Source organism: Entelurus aequoreus, linkage group LG22, assembly GCF_033978785.1.
Source record: "Entelurus aequoreus isolate RoL-2023_Sb linkage group LG22, RoL_Eaeq_v1.1, whole genome shotgun sequence".
Classification (NCBI taxonomy): domain Eukaryota; kingdom Metazoa; phylum Chordata; class Actinopteri; order Syngnathiformes; family Syngnathidae; genus Entelurus; species Entelurus aequoreus.
This window is the reverse complement of record NC_084752.1, coordinates 17,677,274-17,700,783: the sequence shown is the minus strand read 5'-3', so window position 1 is coordinate 17,700,783 and position 23,510 is coordinate 17,677,274. Positions and strand designations below refer to the sequence as shown.

The following is a 23,510-nucleotide window of genomic DNA, read 5'->3' as shown; positions in this document are numbered from 1 at the left end:
TTAATTTAATACGTGTAATCAGCACCACTTTTGCACTTTTCCGTACTTAATTGTACCTACAGTCTTAGTAGATCACATGCAACAGGGGTTAGTTAAGGGTGTATTTTTTAGGGTATACCTATAGGAGTATCATACTGCGTTTTGAGGCTCCATTTCATTTCTTTCCTTTTCCTTCTCTTTTTCTCCTTTCCTCTCCTGTGTAGTGCTGATGTCAGTGAAGGCGTGTTCAGGAGGGAATGGGATCCTCGCATGGCTGACCAGCCGGCCCCAACCTATCATCCGTCAGCAAGACACGTTGTTGTGTTAGACTTCTGCTGGGAGCTGTCTCCTTGTCTCTGTCTCTTTCTCACTTGCTTTACACACACACACGTACTCACACACACACACTGTCTCCCTCTGCTTATTTATTTCCATCGTACATCTTAACTCACACATACTGCTGATCTGCATTTTAAAATCAACCTCAGGGTCTTCTGCTGCGAGAGAATCGATGACCTTGTTGGACTTCAACTGAATAATCCAAATATGTTAATTTGCAGCACTGTGGGATTGAGACAAATGTCTGCTTTGTTTCCAGATGGCAGCTACTAAAAGATCAGCATCCATCTGTATTGAAAAAAATAACTGCGAGTGCATTGCATGTAAATTTGCTGTAATTGCAACATTACAAGTCACAACATCAGTTACTAATTTCTTTGTATTTGTTTTAACAATCAAAACAACCTTTAGTTAAACAGATCCTGACATCTTAGAATGGTATACTTTATTTGTTTCACACATGCTTAATTAGTTACATCTGGGAACATTGCATGGTTGCATTTGTACAATTCAACATGTCCAAAAAAGAATAGGAAGAATTGGAGTTGATTTAATTGTAGACCCCTCTATTAGGCCATGTCTACACTAAGTCGTTGAACCCCTTAAACTAATAATTATTTAGCCTAAGCCCCGTTTCAGCCACACTAAACCATCATTTAAGGTCCCCCTCCTCGGACCAATTTTTACACGGGTAAGTCAGCCGTGTATTTCTTGAATCTCCGGCTCTTAGCTTTGTATGGACTCATTGATCGTTTACAAACTAAGTTCGGAGAGGAAGTGACGCCAGAAAGACAGAGCCCACACAGGAAGTGACGTCAGAAAGAACACATCCACTCAGAAAGTGACGCCAGAAAGAACGCGCCCACACAGGAATTGATGCCAGAAAGAACGCGCCACAGCCAGTTTCATAACAACCGAAGCTAAAAAAATGGAGGCGAGTCATCCAGACACGCCCGTGTTTATGCCTCTTCTACATGTACAGACACTTGTGGAAATCACACATGAATACCTTAAGAGAAGGAAACGCGCGATTGTTCGGATACAACACATCTCAGACGGCAAGAGAACTTTCGCAGCTGTGATTCTATTTACCGAAAGACTTGGTCCCTTCCTCCCGTAGATGTGATACAGGCAGTGTGTGGCTACAAATATTGCTTTATGGGTGTGACTGTGAAATGGCCAGGCAGTGTGCATGATGCCCGCAGCTTCGTTAATGCCGCCATTAGCGCACAGCTGAAAGATGGAACCATCCCCTCGTGTCCCAAACAACTGCTGGAAGATGAAGATCCGGTCCCTGTTTTTATTTTGGGTGAACCAGCTTATCCCCTGACGCCATATCTCACGAAAGAATACCCCAACGGCGGAGTCAACCCACAACAATGGTTCACTACAATAGGGCCCCACAGCACACTGGATTCTAGTTCATTGAAATACCACAACACTGGATATTGTTCAAAGGAGATACATTTTAATTTAAAAACTTGCACACAAAACACAGCAAACAAATGTAAAATGCACAGCAAACTATTTACAATATAGCTCTTTTAAATAACAACTTCACAGTGAAGTAATGTCATCTATTGGGGAACTTGGAGCAGATGGACGCTCAGGTGGATTTGTATATTTTTTTTCCACGCATGCGTACCAGATTGCGTTGCGCCGGCAGACGGAGGGGGGCGGGGGGTTTTAACGGTGGCATTGTTGTGTGTGGACACGGATAAGGTTAGGTGTAATTTTCCCTGGATATCCTTAGTGTAAACGGGGCCTTATACTGATCATGCATTCGAACTAGAGATGTCCGATAATATCGGCAGGCCGATATTATCTGCCGATAAATGCTTTAAAATGTAATATCGGAAATTATCCGTATCGTTTTTTTTATCGGTATCGTTTTTTATTTTTTTATTAAATCAACATAAAAAACACAAGATACACTTACAATTAGTGCACCAACCTAAAAAAACTCCCTCCCCCATTTACACTCATTCACACGCAAAAGGGTTGTTTCTTTCTGTTATTAATATTCTGGTTCCTACATTATATATCAATATAGATCAATACAGTCTGCAAGGGATACAGTGCGTTAGCACACATGATTGTGCGTGCTGCTGGTCCACTAATAGTACTAACCTTTAACAGTTAATTTTACTCATTTCTATGTTTCTATGTAACTCTTTTTATATTGTTTTACTTTCTTTTTTATTCAAGAAAATGTTTTTAATTTATTTATCTTATTTTATTTATTTTTAAAAAAAGGACCTTATCTTCACCATACGTGGTTGTCCAAATTAGGCATAATAATGTGTAAATTCCACGACTGTATATATCGGTATCGGTTGATATCAGTATCGGTTGATATCGGTATCGGTTGATATCGGTATCGGTAATTAAAGAGTTGGACAATATCGGAATATCGGATATCGGCAAAAAGCCATTATCGGACATCCCTAATTCGAACCATATATTTTACATGTTGACTGGCCTGATTTACTAAGATCCAAATACCATGCGCTAGACAGCGTGTGCAAAATATAAAATTGTGTGTACTACTAGTCACCGTTTACGTTGAGAATTTACCCCAATATTTGGGTACAAATGCAATTTAGTAGTCAGAATGTCACACAGGAACATTTTTTAAGTGTTTTACTGAAACACTTTTTTCCTTACCCTTTCCATCCATTCATCCATTTTCTACCGCTTGTCCCTTTCAGGGTTGCGGGGGGGTGCTGGAGCCTATCTCAGCTGCATACGGGCGGAAGGCGGGGTACACCCTGGACAAGTCGCCACCTCATCGCAGCCTTACCCTTTCCATCCTTTGTAACTGAGCTACTGCGTGGAACAATTTCCCTTGTGGATCAATACAGTTTGTGTAAGTCTAAGTCTAACTGCAAGTCTTTGATTTGCTTAAAACTTGGTGAAAATAAGTATAGTAAAAATTAAAGGCCTACTGAAACCCACTACTACCGACCACGCAGTCTGATAGTTTATACATCAATGATGAAATCTTAACATTGAAACACATGCCAATACGGCCGGGTTAACTTATAAAGTGCAATTTTAAAATTCCCGCCACACTTCCGGTTGAAAAACTCCTTTGGATATGATTTATGCGCGTGACGTCACAAAATCCACGGAAATGGTTGGACCCCATCGGACCCGATACAAAAACCTCTTGTTTTCTTCGATAAAATTCCACAGTACTCTGGACATCTGTGTTGGTGAATCTTTTGCAATTTGTTTAATGAACAATGGAGGCTGCAAAGAAGAACGTTGTATGTGGGATCGATCAGTGTATTGGCGGCTAAGTACAATACTTACAGCAACACAACAAGGACTACTTACTTAGCAGACGCCTAGCCGATGCTTGCCGCCAAACCCACGGATGAAGTCCTTCGTCGCGCCGTCGATCGCTGGAACGCAGGTGAGCACGGCTGTTGATGCGAAGATGAGGGCTGGCTGGCGTAGGTGGAGCGCTAATGTTTTTATCATAGTTCTGTGAGGTCCGGTTGCTAAGTTGCTAAATTAGCCTTAGCGTCGTTAGCAACAGCATTGTTAAGCCTTACCATGCTGAGAATTTTTAACCGTGTAGTTACATGTACATGGTTTAATAGTATTGTTGATCTTCTGTCTATCCTTCCAGTCAGGGGTTTATTTCTTTTGTTTCTATCTTCATTTGAGAACGATGCTATCACGTTAGCTCAGTAGCTAAGTGTGTCACCGATGTATTGTCGTGGAGATAAAAGTCACTTTAAATGTCCATTTCGCGTGCTCGACTCTCATTTTCAAGAGGATATAGTATTCGAGGTGGTTTAAAATACAAATCCGTGATCCACAATAGAAAAAGGAGAGTGTGGAATCCAATGAGCCAGCTTGTACCTAAGTTACGGTCAGAGCGAAAAAAGATACGTCCATCACTGCCTCTCTAGTCCTTCACTGTAACGTTCCTCATCTACGAATCTTTCATCCTCGCTCAAATTAATGGGGTAATTGTCGCTTTGTCGCTCCAAATCTGTCTCGCTCCATTGTAAACAACGGGGAATTGTGAGGAATACTAGCTCCTGTGACGTCACGCTACTTCCGGTACAGGCAAAGATTTTTTTATCAACGAGCAAAAGTTGCGAACTTTATCGTCGATTTTCTCTACTAAATCCTTTCAGCAAAAATATGGCAATATCGCGAAATGATCAAGTATGATACATATAATGGATCTGCTATTCCCGTTTAAATAAAAAAAATTCATTTCAGTAGGCCTTTAAGTGCACATTTTGAAAGTCTTCGCAGTTTGCAATAATCTTGCAAACAAACAGTGGTGTGCCATCAGGGCCAGCAAGGCCTTCTCTGCTGGCCTGACATAACCAGAAATCATGATCATAATTAAAGATAAAAGTAATGTTTTATTTACTTTCCCTAAATATCTAAAAGTATTCATAATGTCTTCATGTCATATTATGTTTCTTCCAGCACTGTTGTTTTTAGTTTATAGAATTTTTATCCAATCAGAATTCAGCTAGCTTATGTTGCCATGATGTACCAAATCTGCTTAAAGCCTTCAGAATCAACAATGCGTCTGTGCACTGTAAGTGAACGGGGACATACAGTTGATAGACAGTTGCGATAGCCAATCAGATCACAAGTTGTTGTCAGTAAGGCCTTCTAGATGGCCTAAGGCAGATATACATGGAGATGTTATGAGCTAGGTAAAAGAAGAAGTCCATTACCCAGCATGCCACAGTAGTGCAGAGCATGCGCAGTAGCCACGTTTAGCCAGCAGCGGGATGTTTGTGATGAGCACCTTGTGGAGTAAACTTTAAGAACTCAGCCAACACGCCTCGTCTGCATCTTTTATGATTAGACAAGACAACACATATATTTGCAAGGCCATTTTCAAGAATGATATTTAAAGAGAAACTACATCTTGTGAGACAACGTCAGCCAACCCCGGAAGCTTGAATGGGTTCTACAGATTGTGAGTTCACATATGTTATTTCTTTATTTTTTCACTTTTAATAGTTTTTTTGCAATTTTAATTTTGACAGTACCACATAAGATATGTTTTAATTGCTGATGGGTGTTTATTGATTTTTAAATGTGCCATAAAATAATCCGTTATGTACACTGTTGGTGGTGATTCAATGCCCAGCAGTGTGTAAATGTGTTCCTGTATAGTATTTCTCCAGCAATGTTCATGTGGTGACATCAATTATGGTATTTTGCGAGGTAATCATTGAAGTCGGACATCACTGAAGGCCTAGGTGGGAAACGCACAGCCCGCCACTGCAAACAAGGTATAGTTAACTAATTAATAATGTAGTAAATACACTCATAAACAACTTAACAGTGCACCATTTACTCTTCTTTAAACAGTTGTTAAACAAACAAGCTTGTTTACATTTTTTCAGATGACAATGCTGATCTCTTTCGGTACGATGCGACCCCAGCTTGTTGTGATTATTTACAGACGTCCAACGTTCTCCAGGAAGCAAAATAAATTCACATTTAGTCTGTAGTTGCAAGTTGATGCTCTTTGCTTTTGTAATACAGTTGGTTTATCCTTGATGTAATTGTGCTTCTCCAAGGTATTGTACAACATATCAGTGTTGGGGATAAGAATGACATCTTCTTGCAGGACTTGGTCTTTGCAGATGTTGGATGTCCTGCATGCGGTGGTTGTCCGTTTAGCAAAGGCGTATGTGTAACTTATCTGTGCTACTTTTCTTGATAACATTGAATCAGTAAACTTTGCCAGCGTAGCATTCTCTGCTTGTTGTGGCTGCAGCTAGCCTACACTTATCTCTTGTGTTTGACTGCCATCTACTGGTCACACTTATCATTACTTATCATGTACCAAATAAAATAGCTTCGAGGTGGGTAAGCTCAACTAAACTGATTCCTTACATTACAACTAAACTGATTCCTTACATTAGGCCAGGGATGTCCAAAGTGCGGCCCGGGGGCCATTTGCGGCCCGCAGCTAATTGTTTAGCGGCCCGCCACACATTCTGCAAAAATTGCAAAATTGATAGTATTGCAATAATTAAAAAAAACATTTAAACAAGTGGAATGAGGTGAAATCTAACGAGAAAAAGTTGCAATGTTGACACAAAGCTGCCATGCAGGCTGTTTTTTTTCTTTTGTCTTTCTTTCTTTTTCTTTTTTTGCCATTGCTCAAAAAAAAAGACAAAAAATCTATGTTATAATGAATTATTGACCTATTCAAGGCTCCAATTACTTCAAAAATGTCACTTTAAAATGTTTTATGTGGAAAAAATATTGCATATATTGTGTGGTTGCCATATAAAAACATCAAAGTTTTTTTTGACAAAAGAGCAAAAAAACAAACAAAATAATAGTTCATACGTAAAATCGACAGATATATCTGAAGTTGATCTCGTAAATTAAGTGTTGAAAGTTAAAAAAAAACTAATAAAGATTTATCACTGAGTGGGGGACCTTTTGGATCCCAAACATATTTAGTGGGATTTTATTAATATTTTCACTGATTTCTCAAAAATATTAAATAATTCAAATCAATGGTGTCCTGCATTATTGATCTTTTAAAGCTCTAATTACTAATTACTGCATATTTCCAGTTTTGCTATAAAAAACAACGATGTCTTTGACAGAAAAGGCATAAAACATTTTTTTTTTTTTTTAAACTTTTTATCAACCTGAAGTTGATATAGAGATTTACTGTAAGCGTTAAATAAAATATAATAATAATAATTTGACATATTTTTAACGTTTTAATGACTGAGACCCTTAATGGTCCCCAGGAGCCCTAAAGGTTAAAAAAAAAAAATCCATATATTTTGTTATGGTTTGAAAATGAAAAATATCAAAATGGCCCCCGCATGCTTAAATTTTTCCGTGTGTGGCCCTCGGTGGAAAAAGTTTGGACACCCCTGCATTAGGCGCACCGGGTTATAAGGCACACTGTCGAGTTTTGAGAACAATTTTAAGTGTGCCTTATAGTCCGGAAAATACGGTAAATAAACTAAAGGCCATTATTCCAAGATGTGCTGCGAGTTGAGAAATGTAAAAAAAGAAAGTGAAAATTGCAGACATGAAACCATATTGTGTTTCCCTGTGGTTTGTTTTGGAAATACAGCAAAAACAAAAGCAGCATGATAATAAGCATCACTGGCTTGCATTACTTCAAAGAAGGCCTTCGAAAATATTTTCCCTCAGAACTCATATCTGCTTGGTGCCCAGCGGATCTCAGTGGGCACTTTTCATTCTTCTTCCACATGCATACATTTATGAATCCTGCATATGAACTCACTTTCCTCTCATGTGTCCTCACCTCTGCTCATGTCCTCCTGCCTCTCTGCCGCTCTCACACACTTCGCTAGCAGGTGTCTAAGTGGACACTCAACAGTAGGGCCTCTCTGATAAATGGCACGCTTATCGCTCCTAACGTTCCTGCTTCTGTTATCCGTGCGATTGCTGATGTTTCCGGACGTTTCCTTGTGTAACACCAACCTGTCACCTCCCTCTGCAGCTCCCACAGTGTCTTTCCCTCCATTGCTCTTCCTCGCTGTATGTTATTTTAATATTTAGCAGCCACCCAGGCTCACAAGAGTGTGCCGTCTTTCGTACGTCTGCTTGGAAATACATTCACTGGACACTTCATTAGGTACACCCTAGCTGCAGTTTCCAATGGAGCTGATGAGGCCACCCAAGTACCAGTGGCGTGTCCAGGGGTGGCACCCATAAAACAGTCATTCTAATTAATGATTAACATTGCCTGCCAATATGTGTGCGCCAGGTAAGATTGCCCGCCACTACAATATGAAGTATAAACGATAAAACATTGAATATTAAGAGTATGTGAACCATTCCTAACTTGTTTACTTCCCTGACGACCTCCTTAAAGTCTTGTAATCCATCAGAAATATCTAGCCATCCATACATTTCTGTAGATGTCCCCTCAATTAACTTAAATGTGCCAAACATGTCCAGGTGTGGAGAGTGTTTTGCATATTACCCATCAGGCCTAGTAAATGGCTTAAATGGGTATATTTTAGAGATGTCCGATAATATCGACCTGCCGATATTATCGGCCGATAAATGCTTTAAAATGTAATATCGGAAATTATCAGTATCGTTTTTTTTTTATTATCGGTATCGTTTATTTATTTTTTTTAAAAATTAAATCAACATAAAAAACACAAGATACACTTACAATTAGTGCACCAACCCAAAACACCTCCCTTCCCCATTTACACTCATTCACACAAAATGGTTGTTTCTTTCTGTTATTAATATTCTGGTTCCTACATTATATATCAATATATATCAATACAGTCTGCAAGGGATACAGTCCGTAAGCACACATGATTGTGCGTGCTGCTGGTCCACTAATAGTACTAACCTTTAACAGTTAATTTTACTCATTTTCATTAATTACTAGTTTCTATGTAACTGTTTTAGTTTCTTTTTTTATTTAAGAAAATGTTTTTAATTTATTTATCTTATTTTATAATTTAAAAAAAAATAGGACCTTATCTTCAGGCATAATAATGTGTTAATTCCACGACTGTAAATATCGGTATCGGTTGATATCGGTATCGGTAATTAAGAGTTGGACAATATCGGAATATCGGATATTGGCAAAAAAGCCATTATCGGACATCCCTAGTATATTTATGAAATGTGTATGGTACTACTAGACATTCTTTTTTATAATGTCCACATAGTTCAGTGGAAAAGTTGTGTGTTTTTAGTATGGTTGTCTCGAAACCAATGATTTGGTACCGGGTGGTATAGCTCAGTTGGTAGAGTGGCCCTGCCAGCAACTTGAGGGTTCCAGGTTCGATCCCCGCTTCTGCCATCCTAGTCACTGCTGTTGTGTCCTTGGGCAAGACACTTTACCCACCTGCCCCCAGTGCCACCCACACTGGTTTAAAAATGTAATTTAGATATTGGGTTTCACAATGTAAAGCGCTTTGAGTCACTAGAGAAAAGCGCTATATAAATATAATTCACTTCACTACCAGTACCGGTACCAAAATGTATATTGATACTTTTCGATACGTTTCGATACTTTTCAAAATAAAGGGAACTATAAAAAATTTCAATATTGGCTTTATTTCACCAGAAAATCTCACAATACATTAAACATATGTTTCCTATTGATCTCAAAAAACAATTACAACAATTAAAAGGCATTAAACACACTGGGCTTTTCTTGTTGCACTCAAAGAACAATTTACAAATTTTCATATTACATATAGTCTGCCATAATCAAGGATAAGGTTAAAATAGAATAAAAAGCTTTATTGACATTATATTAAATACTTCATGATTTATGGGCGCCTCTCCTGGTCTGTGCTTGAAGAAAAATACAATTATTAGTAAATACACAAAAACTAAACTATGGATAAAAGTACACAGATAAGCCATGTACAAGGTAAAAAACATTGTTAAATATAAAACACAAATTTTAGGAATTTGTTCCAAAATTCAATCATTTCACTTGCATTAGTTGACGCTAATTGGGCAGTTTTAATTCAGCTAATGGTTGTCATTAAGCCAAGCAGCTGTGTGCGCGTCTACGTAACTACATCTGCACAACAGAGGAGCTGGTTAATTTATGAGAGTAGCGTGTGTGTGTGTGTTTGCAAGAATGACAACGTGTTGGCTAAGTGACATCAGTGAGTGAGTGGGCGAGTACAGAGAGAGAGAGGTAGAATGTGCAACGTGCACTGCGCAGTAGAAGGATAAACGAGTCCGGTTGTGTCCTGCAAAATTAATAATAAAGCAACCAGATGGTCACAAATCGGCAGCCTCATCATTGTGACTCGTAAGCGGAGCTTAGCAGATCCATTGCCGGGTAAAGTGAAGGGTGTTACACATCGTCCCTGGAGGGAACGTCTGCCCTGGGCTCCTCGACTACGGTCTGCATGGGAGCCGAACAGCTGGAAAGGTGTAACAACTACATTACTACCTGTCACTCTTTATAACTCCTTATGCAGATCTCAATGATAATTATTTGAACGTTTTCCTAAGTTTGAAGAAAAGGTAGTAATACTAATTGCCACTTTTGGCGAGGTGTGTTTTAAAGCCTCTCTGTTTAAAGCTTCACCTTTTTACGTTAGTTTTGAAGCCCAAATACCTCCATATTGCGCTTCACGCACCCTCTTTATTAACCAGTAGAATTGCCGTTTTTTTGCCATTATTCCTCTCCACGATGTTATTGCTTGAATTCGCTTTGTGTGTGCGTTTTGACACTTATCACGCGCCTCGGCTCTGTAGTCACCGCCACGCAGCAACATGTCGCTGAAAAAAACGGTAACGGTATTTTTCAAAACCCATATAGTACCGCGGTACTTTATTAATACCGGTATACCGTACAACCCTACAGTAGAGCAAGCTCGGACACAGGTCCCGATACATGGCGGACTTAGTTGATAGAAATAAATAGGATATGAATAGAATGAAAATAATAATCCATTAAATTACAAACATGGCACACACGCTTATTCGCCAGTACATATATGCACGAAATGTGAACAAGTCAAAAGAAAAGTCTCTTAAGTCTTGTGCTCGCTCCTCAATTAATTTGATTCAATTCAATTCAAAGTTTATTATCACTGCACAGAAGAAAAAAACGAACATCATTAAAAATAGAACAAATGGTAGAAGAACAACTAATAAAAAATTCATAAAAACAGCATACAATATTAATAAATACAAGAAATTGTGCAATTATTTATCTGCAATTGAGATGTAATGTGGACTGTCCAGTGTTATGAGGTGGATTTTTAATTTAATTTTTGAACATTTTAAATTTACATTTCCCCATTGTTTACACCAGCAGCGAGAGCGATTCGGACCGAAAAAGCGACGATTACCCCATTAATTTGAGCGAGGATGAAAGAATCGTGGATGAGGATTGTGAGAGTGAAGGACTAGAGTGCAGTGCAGGACGTATCTTTTTTCGCTCTGACCGTAACTTAGGTAAAAGGGCTCATTGGATTCCACACTTTCTCCTTTTTCTATTGTGGATCACGGATTTGTATTTTAAACCACCTCGGATACTATATCCTCTTGAAAATGAGAGTCGAGAACGCGAAATGGACATTCACACTGACTTTTATCTCCACAATACATCGGTGAAGCACTTTAGCTACGGAGCTAACGTGATAGCATCGTGCTTAAATGCAGATAGAAACAAAAGAAATAAGCCCCTGACTGGAAGGATAGACAGAAGATCAACAATACTACTCTCAGGAGACACCGAACCAAACACTGGACCTGTAACTACACGGTTAATGCTGTGCCGCCTGTCGAAGCCTAGCAATGCTGTTGCTAACGACGCCATTGAAGCTAACTTAGCTACGGGACCTCGTCAGAGCTATGATAAAAACATTAGCGCTCCACCTACGCCAGCCCTCATCTGCTCATCAACACCCGTGCTCACCTGCGTTCCAGCGATCGACAGGGCGACGAAGCACTTCACCCGATCATCGATGCGGTCGGCGGCTAGCGTCGGATAGCGCGTCTGCTATCCAAGTCAAAGTCCTTCTGGTTGTGTTGCTGCAGCCAGCCGCTAATACACCGATCCCAGCTACAGCTTTCTTCTTTGCTGTCTCCATTGTTCATTAAACAAATTGCAAAAGATTCACCAACACAGATGTCCAGAATACTGTGGAATTTTGCGATGAAAACAGAGCTGTTTGTATTGGGATACAATGTGTCCGAATACTTCCGTTTCAAACATCGACGTCATGCGCAAACGTCATCATACATAGACGTTTTCAACTGGAAGTTTTGCGGGAAATTTTAAATTGCACTTTATAAGTTAACCCGGCCGTATTGGCATGTGTTGCAATGTTAAGATTTCATCATTGATATATAAACTATCAGACTGCGTGGTCGGTAGTAGTGGGTTTCAGTAGGCCTTTAAGTGAACACATCTTAAAGGGGGACATATTATGATTTTGTTTCTACATTCAAAATACTTCCTTGGGGTATACATAACATGTAATAGCGGTGCTTGGGGTCAAAATGTTGCATAGATTTTGGATGGATGGATGGAATGGATGGTACTTATTTGTCATTGCACTTAAAAAGTACAACAAATGTATATTTTCAGTGCAGACCCATCCAAGATCAGACAGAGTCACAGGGTGGACAGAATGGGAACACTGATCGGGTCGCTGCATGAGCAGTGACCCGTAAAAAAGGTAGGAAAAAAAGGTAAACGTGGAGGAAAGAGGAGAAAAAAAGCAAGTCCCAAACTGAATACCTTAGAGGCGGGATTAGTTTGAGCCCAGGAAAAAACTAAAGCAAAGCACATATACATAAGTTAAGACACAGCAAAACAAAGAAGCAAGCAGGAGAGATAAGGGTGAGGGAAGGGAAGGCATCCAGAGAGAAATGTTGCATAGATTTAGTTTTAAAGGCCATCTTCAAGCTGGTTTCTGACCTTCTCTTTAAAATGCATCGTTTTGTGCGCCGTCTTATTTACGTGCCAAAGTCTGTAACTCGAAGTTAGAACTACACGCTACTGTTTATTAGAAATGGCAACAACCATGGTACATGCATGTCCCACAACAAGTGGGTAGAGAAAAATAAGGAACTTATTGACTACAACTTCGGTTGTATGGTATAGCGGCACTAGTATAGTATCACGGTACTAATGAATCAAAAACGGTACTATGCTCTGAAAAGTACCGGTTACCAATTTAATTTTTTTTTTTTTGTAACTGGCATGACGGCGCGCCTTCATGTCATGACATTGCTGGTTTTACAAGCAGAGGAGCGTGTTCGGCAGCGCACAATCACAGAGTACTTACAAGCAGGCACGGTGCGTAGACAGAAAAGGGAGAATGGACGCATTTTGGTCTAAAAACTAACGATAAAGGCAAAACTATTACACTGAAACGCCCTCAGGAAGTGGAGCTTTAAGACATGGCTAGCAGCTAACATCCATCCGGAGTCGGCAGTGTTTTAGCTACTTCAAATCACTAATCCTCACCTCCATGGCGACGAATAAAGTACATTTTTTACAAGTATCATCTCTGCAGGATGAGGAATAGCTAAACATGCTTCATTACACACACTGCTAACAAAATCTAGCGCGCCTGAATGTAAACAAATGCCATGGGTGGATCTACACCTGACATCCACTGTAATGATACCAAGTACAATGGCGTATCTAGTTGATGCTACTATGATTACAGCGATATTTTTTAGCGTCACTAAATGTTTTTTTCTTTTTTTTAAATGTATATTATGTTTATAAACTTAGGAAATATGTCCCTGGACACATGAGGACTTTGAATATGACCAGTGTATGATCCTGTAACTAATTGGTATTGCATCGATACCTAAATTTGTGGTATCATACAAAACTAATGTTAAATATCCAAACAACTGAAGAATAAGTGTTTATTACATTTTAATAGAAGTGTAGATAGGACATGTTGAAACGGAAACAGTAAATGAACAAAAGGATTAATAATCCATTTTTACAGCTTGTCCTTAATAATTTTGACTAAATATTAGAATGATAAATGACACCATATGTTACTGCATACGTCAGCAGACTAATTAGGAGCCTTTGTTTGCTTGCTTACTACTAAAAAAGTTGTCTAGTATGTTCACTATTTTATTTAAGGCCAAAATTGTTCTTCAATTAAATAAATAAATGATAAATGGGTTATACTTGTATAGCGCTTTTCTACCTTCAAGGTACTCAAAGCGCTTTGACAGTATTTCCACATTCACCCATTCACACACTGATGGCGGGAGCTGCCATGCAAGGCGCTAACCAGCACCCATCAGGAGCAAGGGTGAAGTGTCTTGCCCAAGGACACAACGGACGGACGTGACTAGGATGGTAGAAGGTGGGGATTGAACCCCAGTAACCAGCAACCCTCCAATTGCTGGCACGGCCACTCTACCAACTTCGCCACGCCATCTACAAATACAAGATATTTGATGTTCAAACTCATAAACTTTATTTTTTTTTTGCAAATAACAATCAACCTAGAATTTCATGGCTGCAACACGTGCCAAAGTAGTTGGGAAAGGGCGTGTTCACCACTGTGTTACATGGCCTTTCCTTTTAACAACACTCAGTAAACGTTTGGGGACTGAGGAGACACATTTTTTAAGCTTCTCAGGTGGAATTCTTTCCCATTCTTGCTTGATGTACAGCTTAAGTTGTTCAACAGTCCGGGGGTCTCCGTTGTGGTATTTTAGGCTTCATAATGCGCCACACATTTTCAATGGGAGACAGGTCTGGACTACAGGCAGGCCAGTCTAGTACCCGCACTCTTTTACTATGAAGCCACGTTGATGTAACACGTGGCTTGGCATTGTCTTGCTGAAATAAGCAGGGGCGTCCATGGTAACGTTGCTTGGATGGCAACATATGTTGCTCCAAAACCTGTATGTACCTTTCAGCATTAATGGCGCCTTCACAGATGTGTAAGTTACCCATGTCTTGGGCACTAATACACCCCCATACCATCACAGATGCTGGCTTTTCAACATTGCGCCTATAACAATCCGGATGGTTCTTTTCCTCTTTGGTCCGGAGGACACGACGTCCACAGTTTCCAAAAACAATTTGAAATGTGGACTCGTCAGACCACAGAACACTTTTCCACTTTGTATCAGTCCATCTTAGATGAGCTCAGGCCCAGCGAAGCCGACGGCGTTTCTGGGTGTTGTTGATAAACGGTTTTCGCCTTGCATAGGAGAGTTTTAACTTGCACTTACAGATGTAGCGACCAACTGTAGTTACTGACAGTGGGTTTTTTAAGTGTTCCTGAGCCCATGTGGTGATATCTTTTACACACTGATGTCACTTGTTGATGCAGTACAGCCTGAGGGATCGAAGGTCACGGGCTTAGCTGCTTACGTGCAGTAATTTCTCCAGATTCTCTGAACCCTTTGATGATATTACGGACCGTAGATGGTGAAATCCCTAAATTCCTTGCAATAGCTGGTTGAGAAAGGTTTTTCTTAAACTGTTCAACAATTTGCTCGCGCATTTGTTGACAAAATTGTGACCCTCGCCCCATCCTTGTTTGTGAATGACTGAGCATTTCATGGAATCTACTTTTATACCCAATCATAGCACCCACCTGTTCCCAATTTGCCTGTTCACCTGTGGGATGTTCCAAATAAGTGTTTGATGAGCATTCCTCAACTTTATCAGTATTTAATGCCACATTTCCCAACTTCTTTGTCAGGTGTTGCTGGCATCAAACTCCAAAGTTAATTATTATTTGCAAAAAAAAAATGTTTATCAGTTTGAACATCAAATATGTTGTCCTTGTAGCGTATTCAACTGAATATGGGTTGAAAATTATCTGCAAATCATTGTACTCCGTTCACACTTACATCCAACACAATTTCCCAACTCACATGGAAACGGGGTTTGTACAATGTGGTTTACAAAATGGTTTGTAAAAGATAGCCTATGCAAAATTTTGACCAAAGAACCACCATTACATATTATGTAGACAACAAATAAGTGTTTTAAATGTAGAATAAAAATCATAATATGACTCCTTTCATGATTGGTTGTAGGCAGACAACACGGAAGCAGTGCATACAGGCGCAGTTTATAGGGAACATTTGTTTTCAGCCTCAAAAAATTCCCCCCAGTCAGCCGGTTAAATGTCACAGGATTGTGAAACATAATCCTGTGTTTCCCTCGAGTAGGATACAATAAATATGCAACAATATCTGCAGTGGACTATAAATGCAATGTGTTTTAGTGTGATGAAATAACACCCTTTCTTCAAGCAGATATTTTAATATTCATTGGTTCATCTAAAATGGCTTTAAATGACAAATTAACTCATAATGTGCAGTTATCATAGCGACATTAAGGGTAGAAAGGATAGTGTCAAAAGCTTGGCTGAATGTTTTAAAGCATTACAATAAGAAACATATGTTTAATGTACTGTAAGATTTGTTTGTTAAAATAAAGCCAATAATGCAATGTTTTGTGGTCCCCTTTATTTTGAAAAGTATCGGAAAGTATCGAAATACATTTTAGTACCGGTACCAAAATATTGGTATCGGGACAACCCTAAGGCAGAGTCGCACAAAGCTCTTCGGGTAAACCTTTACCACAAATAGAGATATTGCTGACGTAACTACTGTATGCAAAATACGTCACTAAAGTCTCCAATTCCAAACGGATTGTTTGTAGCAAGTTTGAAAGAAGGCAAGATTGTTTTATAAATGTCTCCGCCATGCCTCCATGGTTTGATTTGAATTCTTTGGGACTTACGGGGATCAAAAATACACAACAATAAGTACCAACAGGTAGGAAAAGTTGATTTTGCAGAATACGACCCCTTAAAAAAACATTTTTACAGTTATGGTGAATAACAATTGTTCGTCGACCTGAATATTACTCTGGCGCAGTGGCGTGCGGTGAGGTTAATGTCTGGTGAGGCATGACTGCATCGTCACAGTCAAATTTACAAACATATGAACCTGCAGTGCAGGTGTACCTAATGTTGTGTCCCTGCGGTCGTTCGCGGCTCCTGCAGCGCGAGCATTGTTGTTTTTGCACTTTTTGGCTTCTTGTTAAGTGACTTTTTTTGGGTGGATTCGGTCTTGCACGTGGAGGGTTTGGGTGTGGGCTTTGTTTGGTGTGGCCGCGGCGCTCCCGTCGGGGGTGCATTCTGCGGCGGAGGTGCTTGGCACCAGGAGGCGGGGTTATGATACGAGCCTCACACAGTGTGTCTCCGCAGCAGATTTATGATCGCTCAGCACTAAAAATACGTTACACACATACAGTTGTTGACAAAATACACTGTACATTATATACCTCAGCTAACTAAACTATGGAAATGTATAATATAATTCATATAGCAATACGGTCTCACTGCACAGCAGCTCAGCAGTTAGCCGAGTCGCAATCCATGGTGAGGCACAAGTGCCTCAACTGGCTGCTGATCACCGCACCGTCTCTTCTCAGTATTTGAACGGCAAATGTGAAAATAAAAATAAAAATAATCCAAAACTGGTGAAGTTAAATGGAAAATAACTTTAGTATAATCACTGGATACATATAACAATTTAATTTTTTTTTTTTCCTTTTTCTTTTTCTTTTCTTTCCATGATGGCAGGTGAGGCCCCGCCTCCCCTGCCTCTAGTGACGGCACGCCACTGGTCTGGCGTACATGGCTGTATACAGTATACACAAAAGCAGTGCCAGAGAATGTACATTCAATGATAGCTAAGGTTAGTAGCTATTCTTTGCCAAATCGCTATCATCAGCTGACAAACACACAATCTTAATGCATGGGCCTAGTAAATATGCTAAGGGCGTGATATAATGCGTACACTTTAGAAAGTTAACACACTCTAAGCACCCACACAAAGGTTGAAAGAAATTTACTAAGTAAAACAAAAAACAAGTAATTTTGAAATTATTTTGCATGCTCATGTAGCCTAAACAAAGTACACTGTCCTAGAAGACAACGCCACCCTCAATTGAAAGGATGAGGAAATACTATAGCAAATTACTAATATCTAGGCCAGGGCAATATCCCCACGTAAGCTGTCCAGAATGACCAGGATGACAGAGGCTGATGTACAAATCTAAGGAACAATTGTATTAATTCAATACAGTAGTAAACGTTACCACAGGAGGAGTCTGGTGTAGAGGATTTTCCACATAAAGTTTGATGGGCAGCAGTGTCGGACAATGGGCAATGGCTAGTAGGGATAGGGCTACCCAGGGGGCTAGGCTGGAAAGGGTTACTGATGGTAGGACCTAGTCAGAAGGCTTAGTCAGACCTGCTCAGTGGCCTTGTGGTTAGAGTTCAAACCCTGGTCGAGTCATACCAAAGACTATAAAATGGGACCCATTACCTCCCTGCTTGGCACTCAGCATTAAGGGTTGGAATTGGGGGTTAAATCACCAAACGTTTCCAGGTGCGACCACCACTGCTGCTCACTGCTCCCCTCACCTCTCAGGGGGTGATCATGGGGATGGGTCAAATGCAGAGGGTATTTTCACCACACCTAGTGTGTGTGTGACTATCAGTGGTACTTTAACTTTTAACTTTAAGGCCAATAGGGGGCATGCAATCCACTGCAAGTCCACAGCACACAAAGTATTAGTGTAAAACCAAATAATCAAACGATAGGTAAGGGTATAATGAATTCAAATAAAACAAACCATAAATCTAATATGCAATCAATCTGATCTGACTTAGGCTAAGCCCGAATAAATAAATAAAACATATCTTTACATTGGCACAAGTTTACAGTGGGAAAAACAGTGATAAATAGTGCGCTATATCTTGCACTCCTCCCTGTGGGCAGGTATCATGACATTGGTAAAAAGCAATACAATTCAACAAATACATCAATAATGTACACTAAACCCCATCCATCCATCCATTTTCTACCGCTTGTCCCTTTTGGGGTCTCTGGAGCCTATCTCAGTTGCATTCGGGCAGAAGGCGGAGTACACCCTGGACAAGTCGCCACCTCATCGCAGGGCCAACACAGATATACAGACAACATTCACACACTAGGGCCAATTTAGTGTTGCCAATCAACCTATCCCCAGGTGCATGTCTGGGAGGAAGCCGGAGTACCCGGAGGGAACCCACGCAGTCACGGGAGAACATGCAAACTCCACACAGAAAGATCCCGAGCCCGGGATTGAACTCAGGACTACTCAGGCATCACATGCACTAACCCCTGTTCCACCGTGCTGCCCATAGACTAGAACATCATCTGAAAATACACATGATCAAAATAAAGTTCAATATATTTTAAAACCAGGCCTGCCAGCTAATACTGGAGACTGGAGAGACTGACCGGGTAACTGAAGCTATAGGGCGGGGGTCAGCAACCCGTGGCTCTCGAGCCGCATGCGGCTCTTTAGTGCCGCCCTAGTGGCTCCCTTGAGCACTTTTAAAAAAGGATTGAAAATGGAAAAAGATGGGGGAAAAATAAATTATTTGTTTTAGTATTTTTTGTTTGTTTGAGGACAAACATGACACAAACCTTCCCAATTGTTAGAAAGCCCACTGTTTAATATGTTTGTGTGTATGCTTCACTAATGAGAGTATTTGGTGAACATTGTTTTGTCCTAATTTTGGCGGTTCTTGAACTCACCATAGTGTGGACTGTGACGCAACAGTTTGTTTAAATGTAAAATCTTCCACTCCTTTGTCTCATTTTGTCCACCAAACATTTTATGCTGTGCGTGAATGCCCAAAGGTGAACTTTGTTGATGTTATTGACTTGTTGGAGTGCTAATCAGGCATATTTGGTCAGTGCATGACTGCAAGCTAATCAATGCTAACATGCTATTTAGGCTAGCTGTATGTACATATTGCATCATTATGCCTCATTTGTAGGTATATTTGAGCTCATTTAATGTCCTTTACTTTTATCCTCTATATATCATTTAGTTTTCCATGTCTCATGACACATTATCTGTATGTAATATTGGCTGCATTTCAGATAGTTGTTTGGGTGCCATGTTGTTCCAGACCACAGCAAACATTACCTAGCTTGCCAAAGATTGTAATAAATCTATTAAAAGAAGACAGCCTGCCGTGTCCTTTGGCCATTAAAAACCAGTAATTTCCAGGAGTTATCTCACCTTCTGAGTAGCCTCTGATTTACTAATGGTTTCTAATGTTGTAAAAATGTGTAGAATAGATATTACATTTCAACATTTCTGTCAACGAAGATTTGCTTCAGCCTGCGACACATAGTAATTTTGATAGTAGGCTAATATAGCTAATATAGACACTTATGTCATATGTTGCCTTCATTATAAGACTTATATACTGCTTTTCATTTTTTACGGCTACAGATTGTTTTTTTGTATTTTTGGTCCAATATGGCTCTTTCAACATTTTGGTTGCCGACCCCCGCCATAGGGGTAGTAAAAGTTTGAATGAGCCAGATGGACTTGAATGCAGCAACCATTTATACAATTCCAATGACATGTTCCCCATACCTGAAGCCACTACTACTGGTCACCAATCACACAGAGCACTTGAGGGCTACAACCAGAGCTTTAAAACTCAAACACATATTAGTCAAATGGTACAATCAAAATGGAGTAACCCAACAAAGATCATTCTAAAAGCTACACCTACCACAGTATCAGGCAGGCAGTGTATGTACACAAAACTCCACACTTCTGGTTCACACTATAAAATGGGTATGTGCGTTATTATTAAAATGTAGTGGTTGCAAACATCTAACTAAAGTCATAAAACCAAAATCAACACCTACCCAGTAGCTAGCAGGTCTGCTCACCAAACACTCAAAGTCAGGCTTTGGGGCAAAGGGAAGGCCGCAGGGCTTCCTCTCTTATTTATAACCTCCCCAGGGTCCTAAAGGGCTCCCGTTCTAGCACCCTCTACCTGTCACACTATGTAATGCTATGCCGTGCTATGCTAAGCTATGCTATGCTATGCTATCGTATGTCATGTCATGCTATACTATGTTGTTATGTTATGTTATGTTATGTTATGTTATGTTATGTTATGTTATGTTACGTTACGTTACGTTACGTTATGTCCCCGCGACCCCAAAAGGGATAAGCGGTAGAAAATAGATGGACGCATGGATGCCATGCTATGCCATGCATTGCCATGCCATGCCGTGCTATGCTAAGCTATGCTATGCTATCGTATGCCATGTCAAGCTATACTATGTTGTTATGTTATGTTATGTTGTGTTATGTCCCCCGCGACCCCTAAAGGGACAAGCGGTAGAAAATGTCACGTCATGTCATGTCATGTCATGTCATGTCATTCTATGCTATGTTGTTATGTTATGTTGTTATGTCATGTCATGTCATTCTGTGCCAGTGGCGTGCGGTGAGGTTAATGTCTGGTGAGGCACTGCATCATCACAGTCAGATTTACAAACATATGAACCCTAAATAGTATCTTATTCAACATGTGATTGGCACCAGTTAACGGGTTATGTTTAAAAGCTCATACCAGCATTCTTTACACATACAAACTGTAGCACACAAAAAAGCACATTTAATAAAAAAAACATTATTATGGTCTTACCTTTCTTGCTGGACATCCACACAGCCAGCCTTTGTGTGTGTACCACGCCGTTTGAAAAGAACGGGTCTTCTGTCTCAAAGTCAAAAGCAAACCTTTTAGCTCCGGCGTTGGTCTACCTTTAATTATTACCTCCTGCTTCGATTGAAAGTCCAGTTTAGAAAACTGTTTTATTTTACATATGTAATCCTCTATGTTTTTAATAAAAGTCCAGGCGAGAGGAAATAAACAATCGCTGCACTAATTGACTTGCAAACTTTTTTTTTTTTTTTTTTTTTCTTCTGCGGCGAGGAATGAGCTCTGGGATCACTACCGCCCTCTACCACCAGGAGGCCGGATTACTGCGAGCCTCAGACAGTACGTTTTTTGCAGCAGTTTTATGAATGCTCAGCACAAGAAATACGTTACACACATACAGTTGTTGACAAAATACACTTTACATTATATACCTCAGCTAACTAAACTATGCCATAGTTTAGTTAGCTGATATAATTCATATAGCAATACAGTCTCACTGCACAGCAGCTCAGCAGTTAGCCGAGTCATTGTGCACAATCCATGTTGAGGCACAACGCAGTGACGTGCATTAACTGGCTGCTGATCACCGCACCGTCTCTTCTCAGTATTTGAACGGCAAATGTGAAAATAAAAATAAAAATAATCTAAAACTGGTGAAGTTAAATGGAAAATAACTTTAGTATAATCACTGGATACATATAACAATTTAATTAATTTTTTTTTCTTTTTAAATTTTTTTTCTTTCCATGATGGCAGGTGAGGCCCCGCCTCCCCTGCCTCTAGTAACTGCACGCCACTGTTCTATGCTATGTTGTTATGTTATGTTGTTATGTCATGTCATGTCATGTCATGTCATGCTATGTTATGTTATGTTATGTTATGTTGTGTTATGTCATGCTATGTTATGTTATGTTATGTTATGTTATGTTATGTTATGTTATGTTATGTTATGTTATGTTATGTTATGTTATGTTATGTTATGTTATGTTAAGTCATGCTATGTTATGTTACTGTATGTTATGTTATGTTATGTTATGTTATGTTATGTTATGTTATGTTATGTTATGTTATGTTATGTTATGTCATGCTATGTTATGTTATGTTATGTTATGTTATGTTATCTTATCTTATCTTATCTTATCTTATGTTATATAATACTATTTTGTGCTGTCAAATGATTGTTTTTTAATTACTTTAATCACACTTTTGCATTTTGATTAATCGCGATTAATCAGCAAATTACTTGTGTACATAATCTAAATTAACTTTAAAAACAAACAAGGGCTAACTGTTTTCGCATCCTCTACCTTCCACACTCGTGTGAATCAATGCTGCAATTTTATTTGATTTTTTTGTGCATTTCGTCAGATGCCGTATGAGAGTGTACTAATGAGTGTAAATTGACAGTGAAACTCAAAGTGCAGCTGTGGTATCAGTCGGACTGTGAAGGATGACAGCCGTACAAACAACCTTGTCAGTCAGCCAGCTGGGGAGGAAAAGTTACGGCTTGTTTAAATGTTTACCTTTTTAATATTTGATGCATTTTGTTTCTGTGCTGCCGCATGAGGCAAAGTGCTTTTTCACTTCCTGGCCACGCTCCAACTCAACAAGACATTGCTGTTCTTGTTTTTGTTTTCTTTTTTTAGCGTAGAGACCTCAGACAACCAGAAAACTTTTCCTTTTTTTTTAAGCTAAGGTTATTTTTACAAAAACAATTTCTGAATTAATTATTAATACCTCTTTTCTCGGGTTTCCACTGTGTCGTCATTCCTTTGGAGACAGCTCCTGACACAGTTAGATCTTTTTTAGGGACTTCAAGCATAATATTTCAATTCAGTCATCAGTGTCCAAAGTGCGGCTGCAGGTTGTTGATTTTATTCTGAAAATTAAATGAATTCATTTTTGATAAAATACAGTATATCTTTCCATATTAATAACTACTTGACATCGGGGCCTAACTTTTCCACTAGGGGCCCGGAGCCCAATTAAATATTAGCATTGAATCAGTAATCCTACTCTTTATTTGTATAATATTTATTAATTATATATAAACTTCTTACAGTTTAACAGGATAAACATTGTCAAATGATATGAAAGCATGTTTTAATCACAAAGATTATTATCAAGGCT

General features: G+C 39.5%; 1 long non-coding RNA gene across 1 annotated transcript in view; it reads right to left on the bottom strand.

Annotated features, from left to right (window-relative positions):
* Nucleotides 1-20,627, bottom strand: part of LOC133639565 (uncharacterized) — an 80,836-nt gene extending 60,209 nt beyond the window's left edge. The window contains exon 1 of the long non-coding RNA XR_009823818.1: nt 20,575-20,627. This is a non-coding gene — a long non-coding RNA (uncharacterized LOC133639565). The remainder of the gene's footprint in view (nt 1-20,574) is intronic.
* Between the last annotated feature and the right edge of the window lie 2,883 nt (nt 20,628-23,510).